This window comes from Syngnathoides biaculeatus, chromosome 20, assembly GCF_019802595.1.
Source record: "Syngnathoides biaculeatus isolate LvHL_M chromosome 20, ASM1980259v1, whole genome shotgun sequence".
NCBI lineage: Eukaryota > Metazoa > Chordata > Actinopteri > Syngnathiformes > Syngnathidae > Syngnathoides > Syngnathoides biaculeatus.
The window spans coordinates 15,928,814-15,934,820 of NC_084659.1; the positions used below are offsets into that span (position 1 = coordinate 15,928,814).

A 6,007-nucleotide genomic window follows, 5' to 3' on the forward strand; every position below is an offset into this window, starting at 1 on the left:
TGTTGTGCCGTCAACAATAGTTCGCTATGCTGCAATGTTTTACCTTGCTGTCTTTGTCAAGGTGGCCTGTGTTGCAAGTCAAGGGTTCATTCTTGTTTAGGGTGGCAGCCAAATGATAATTGGGTTATGTGCTTCATTGTTGTTGATGAGTTATGAAGTCATTTGCTCCTCTGTGTTGGTTGTTGTTCTTGGGGAACACTTCTCAAGGAGAGCAGCACTGAAACAGGTCCCGGGTTTGAAATTCACAACAAGCTCTCTTTGGAAATGTCAACAGCCAGGAATCCTTTGCCGTCGTCACATAGTGGCCAGTATGACAGTGATCATCTTTTTTTATTTCTGTGGGCCTTGTTCTTGCGGTATGCTCCTCAATTATCTGTGACCTTGAGAAGTCCAGTTTTCAAGTCCCAGAAAAACCCTTTAGCCCAAATTTCCATTAGCTGAGAAGGGTTTTGTCAGCTTCACCTTTTGGTTTACCACAAAAGTCAAGCTTCTTTACAGTCTTGTTCAATCAATCATTTCATTTAGACACAAAATTATTGGGAAACAAGGCATGCATAACTTTGTGTAATTCGGGACCAATGCTAATTTATAAAATTTGCCCACAGGAGGCTTTCTAAATAGAGCTCGTGCAGGTGACGTCACAGTTTGCACAGTGCCATATTGCCAGTCAGTCATTGAATCGGAGCAGATTTTTCAAATTGCTCGAGACCTGTTGTGCTGTTGGTTGTCACAATGGACGACACAGTTCTTCAAAGATGTCATTCTATGGAATACCATCTGAAAAGACCAGAAAAGATCGATGGGTTGCCGGTTAAACAAAGCTGCTCGTGAGTTGCTGAACCGGAGCAAATTTTTCTCAATACCCAAGAGCTATTTTGCTGTTGGTTGTCACAATAGACAAGAGAGTTCTTCAAAGAGATCATTCTATGGAATACCAGCTGAAAAGACGAGAAAAGTTCAATGACAATTAAACAGGATTGTTGATGCCCAATGAAATACACGCGCCTGTGTCATGATAATTTCATTTCAGGTAGGAAGTATTCTTCTCACTCTCCAATTATCAAGAAGTATTAATCATGCCAAGTTGACTCATTTGAGAACAATGCGTATTTAATAAAAATCAACCATCACATAGAGGTTTATTAACATGTGGCAACAATACGCTTCCGTGTACGGAGGAGATGACTCCCTGTCCTAATTTTTTTCCCCAATCATAGTTAATGAATACGAGTACATAATACATTTGACATTCTTCAACCCCGTATTCCAATCAATCATTTGTTTATTTGATGTTGACATTACCTAAACACTGGACAAAATGCATACACTTTTCAAAGTATGGGTCTTAGTGCTTTATACTTTTAACTAAATACTAAGTGTCTATATAGGCCTTTTAAAGTATAAACATTTGCCTATGGGAGGCAAAGATAAAATACATGAACAAGAGGATACAATAATAGCAGGTCCACAAAATACAAGAATGTATATTTTTGTAAGTCAATAACATATCAGCAGCGTCCCACGTTGAGGATTCACAACATTCGGTCCAAATTCAGCAAGATCTAAATCTTGAAGCCTGATCGTGCGCTCCGCCAACATCAGAAGAAGGGAGACGAGATGTATTAACCATGATCATCGGAGGGAGAAATACTTTAAGCGACAGACACCCACTCGAGAGGACAGTCAAAGAAAAGGGTCCATATGCATTTTCCAAACTGCTTATCCTCAACAAGGGTCACAGTTGTGCCAGAGCCTTCCCCAGCTAACATCTCAAGTCAATACTAATCCAATCCAGTGTTGTTTTGATTTCATCTTTTCGCTTTCACTTAAATTTCTGATTATTTCTCTGAAGTAAAGTTTCATGTTTCATCTTTCAACAACACCGGATGGCGTTTTCCATAGTGTCGTGGTTGTCACGTTAGCCTCACACGTGAAAGGTCCCCTGTTCAAGACCGGGAGGAAACAAGCTTTATTTTCTTGCTTTCTTGTCAAGGAGCTGTATTATTTGGTTTGTTTTTTGTTTTTTGCTCATATTGTAAATCTTCAGGAGAGTGGACGTTTCCATTGATTAATACTGCTGATGTGTGCCTGGTACTAGTTTCAAAACTGGGTTTGAGCAAGGACTTTATGGCGTTGCGGCTGAAGAGCATCGGCCTGAGTTCTGAGAACATAGGTTCAATCCCATCCCCGCCTGTGTGGAGTTTGCATGTTCGTCTCGCACCTGCGTGATGATATAGTGGTTAGTACTCTGCATTCTGGCTACAGCAACCCCAATTCAAATCCGAATCACAGCAGGATCAAAGCCTAGGAGTTAGTTTCTTTAGTCCTGAAGTTTGAAATTTGCGTGGGACCAAGAGAGTCGTTAAAATGGGCTTGGGTCAGTCTTTAAGCCACTGTGAGGCAAATGGTGCAATGGATAACATGTCTGTCCAAATGAAGACTTGCAGCCAATTAATTTCCACACGGGTCGAAGAGTCCTGGTGCTATATTTGCGCTAAGGCGTCATCAAGTGGTCGGGAAGCCCACGAGATCAACAGTGTTGAGAAGAAAATGGTTTGAATGTTCTTGTGTTACACTTTGTTAAAAAAAAAAAAAAATACATCTTGTGGTCTCAGGATATTCTAGGATAATTCTAACTTTCCCACAGTCTTTGGTTTTAAATGGCTTCATTTTTTGGGAAAATATTTTACCAGCTTTGTTGGATATTCTTTCACAGGGCACCAATGAAGCTGGGGCAGAGATGATCTATTATTGTTGTATACAGGATATCAATCAAGCGATAGGATGAAAGGATTAGTTTTTTTTTTTTTTTCAAAGTTCTGCGAGGTCATGTAATCTACCAATTCTACCTTCATGTCGACTGTTCAATTGCAATCCATGCAGTGAGCACTCCTGTTTTTGCCAACTATAGATAAAAACTCCTCATACATCTTTTTCATCATCCTAACATCCATTTTGTGTCCTACTCATCCTCACACAGATGGATGATTTTTGTTGGCTAAATATAGATTTAGGCCATGTTTCACAAAAATAAATAACTTTGAGAACCTTGCTTCTGTGTGTAATTTGTGAAATGGTGTCAAATTACACCCGTATTCATTTTAGGGTAAGACGCTTATCCTCATGAGGGTTGCTGGTGTGCTGCAGCCTATCACAGCTGTCATCGTGCAGGAGGCGGTGTACACCCTGAACTTGTAGCAAGCCAATCGCAGGGCACATAGAGACAGACAACAGACACACTCACAATCAAACCTTGGGGCAATTTAGATTGTCCAATTAATGTTGCATGTTTTGGGGATGTGGGAGGAAAACTGGTGTACCGGAGGAAAACCCACACAAAGACGGGGAGAAAATGCAAATGGTTCAAGTACATGCTTCTCAAATATTTTCAGTGACGAACCCCTCCAAAAAAAGAAGAAAAATATTGTGACCCCCCCCCACCAACCCCCGCCCACCCGCAGCCCCTGCGGGTATAGTAGAGTAACCCTACTACATAATATTGAAAATAAAGGCTATAGTCTAATCATTTCCTTATAAACTTTTGAGAAAGTACAAAAGCAAGACAAAGCTCAGATTTCAATGAAGAAGACATTTATTTTTGTGAATCATTTTCTTCAAAGTCTCACATGCCCCAATAACCGCGGCATCGCAACGAGACCCCCCGAATTTTTTTCTGGGACTTGAAAACTGCACTTCTCACAGCCACAATTACTCAAGGAGCTCACTGCAAGAACTTACTGCTCGCTTTCGGCTGTGAGAGCCTCCAAAGAGGCTCCCCTGCTGCCGACCCAGTAGACCTCTCTCCAGTTCCGCAAGAAAATCGTGACCTCTCACCAGTATTCAGTCAGGATTTAGCAATCGCTCTCACGAGTACGCTCACTGCGGAGGATGTCGTTCCTCTGGGTAACGAATCACTCATCGTACTCATACTTGGCAGATCACAACCAAACGAATCAGTCTTCAGTTCCTCAGTAGACCAGTTCACGAATGAATCACAAAGTTTAAATTTACAAAGTTGACAACCACATTCCGTAATGGTGCATCTCAATAAATGATAATGATGTCAAAAGTTGAATTTCAATTCAAAAAGTGAAACTCATCGAGATGCATCATTTATTAGATACATGTATAATTTTGATTATTATAGCTTTCAGCAACTGACAACTCAAAATGCACTACTTCTCGAAATAAAAATGTAACAACCTATTAAGAAACTATCTATTTAGATCTATTTTTATATCTAGAATTTAGCCAGTAATTTCCCTTCCGAAAAGTATATTTCCAAGTGATTAATTAATATATGTGTGAGACCTGAAATCGAGTGAGTTTTCTACTACCACATTCATTTTTCTGATTACCACAACTTTGGAAAGAGTTACGCGCACAGAATATTTTCAAACAATATTTTATTATGGTGGCACTCGACTCAACATGTCGAATGTGACAAGCACCTCATGTACAACAGCTCCTTGACGACAAAAATAACAAAAAATAACTCAGCCGAAGACCATCTTTTCCCAGGAAATCATTACAAGACTCTCCTCGTTAGTATAGTGGACAGTATCTCCGCCTGTCACGCGGAAGACCAGGGTTCGATTCCCCGACGGGGAGACAGTTAATGTTATCCTTTGGTTTTCATGGGGCTCTTCTTCACGGAAAACAAGCCGAGCAGCTTTGTTTCCTAACAAGGCCCTCACGCAACTCCAGTTCGATACACCTGAAATTTTTGCTCGTGTCCTGTCAGTCAGCAAGACCAGCAAACTTCTTCTCTCGCTGGAATTATTGTAAATTGAGCAACATTTCGTTCTTTTGTTGTTTCCTTAATGTTTCATTAGGATTACATTGTGATGTTTTATATACAATGTTACATAGAGGTGTACTCTGGGGGGCTCCGGAAGAGGGGGTTCTCAATTTCTTTTTTTTTTTTTTAATTCTGGGGGGCTTGCAACAGGAAACAATTGAGAATCATTGCACAAGACTAACAAGCCAAAGGAGAGATGTTTTTGCCACAGGGGATACAACGGGACAACCTTTTAGAGGGGCTCATCCGGGAGAAGAACCCAAGACCTCTCACACCCCAAGCAAGAATCACACCCCTCGACCAATGAGCCACAAACCTTCGGTGTTGACACCATTTTTAGAATCATAGCACAAGACCAGGAGTAAGTTGCCAGCTCTCGAGTCTTTTTAGCACCACCCTCATGGCTTTATGGAGCTTTTTTTTAAAAAATTATGAAATTGGAAAAAGATGGGCAGTACGGTACCGCACCTGTAAATCATTGGCCTCACGGTTGTGGGGTGCAAGGTTCAATCCCAACCCTACCTGTGGAGAGTTTTCATGTTCTCCCCTTGCCTGTGTAGTGGATCTGCATTGTGTATTTTTTTGGATGATGAATGAGAAGACACACACATTGGCTGGTCTCAACCTAGTTTAATCTACTCTCAGTATTATAAGAGAGACAGATTCACAGATGTTCACAGATTTCTCTTCACAATTACTCTCAAACTCTTCCACTCAGGAGTCTCACAAACAACAGGAAATATATCACAAAAACAAATAACATCTGATTTACATTGCAACAGATGAAAAGAATATGAAAAAACTTGCATAAAGTCGGATAGCTGTCTTATAAAGAAGACACATTCACAGATGTTCATGGATTTCTCTTCAGAATTACTCTCAAAACTCTGCAACATCAAGAACACGGTCAACACGCGCCTTCTGCTGACACTCATTCACACTGCACAAAACACATGGCCACCTACAAATGATGCACACGGACCTCGACGTCTCTACTTCTCCAGCGAGCAAGTTTATGTTTGAAATTAATGAAACACATTCAACACCGTGCCTCTGAATGCAGCCCTATGGGGGCACAAACCAGTGCAATCTGTAGGCCGGTCCCAAGCCCGGATAAATGCAGAGGGTTGCGTCAGGAAGGGCATCCGGCGTAAAAACTGTGCCAAACAAATATGAGCGTTCATCTAAAGAATCCCATACCGGATC

The 6,007-nt window shown here is 41.1% G+C and overlaps 1 non-coding gene across 1 annotated transcript; it reads left to right on the forward strand.

The window, feature by feature from the left end:
• Positions 1–4,539: 4,539 nt before the first annotated feature.
• On the forward strand, positions 4,540–4,611 carry trnad-guc (transfer RNA aspartic acid (anticodon GUC)). The gene has a single exon. It is a non-coding gene; the product is annotated as a tRNA-Asp (tRNA).
• Positions 4,612–6,007: the final 1,396 nt, after the last annotated feature.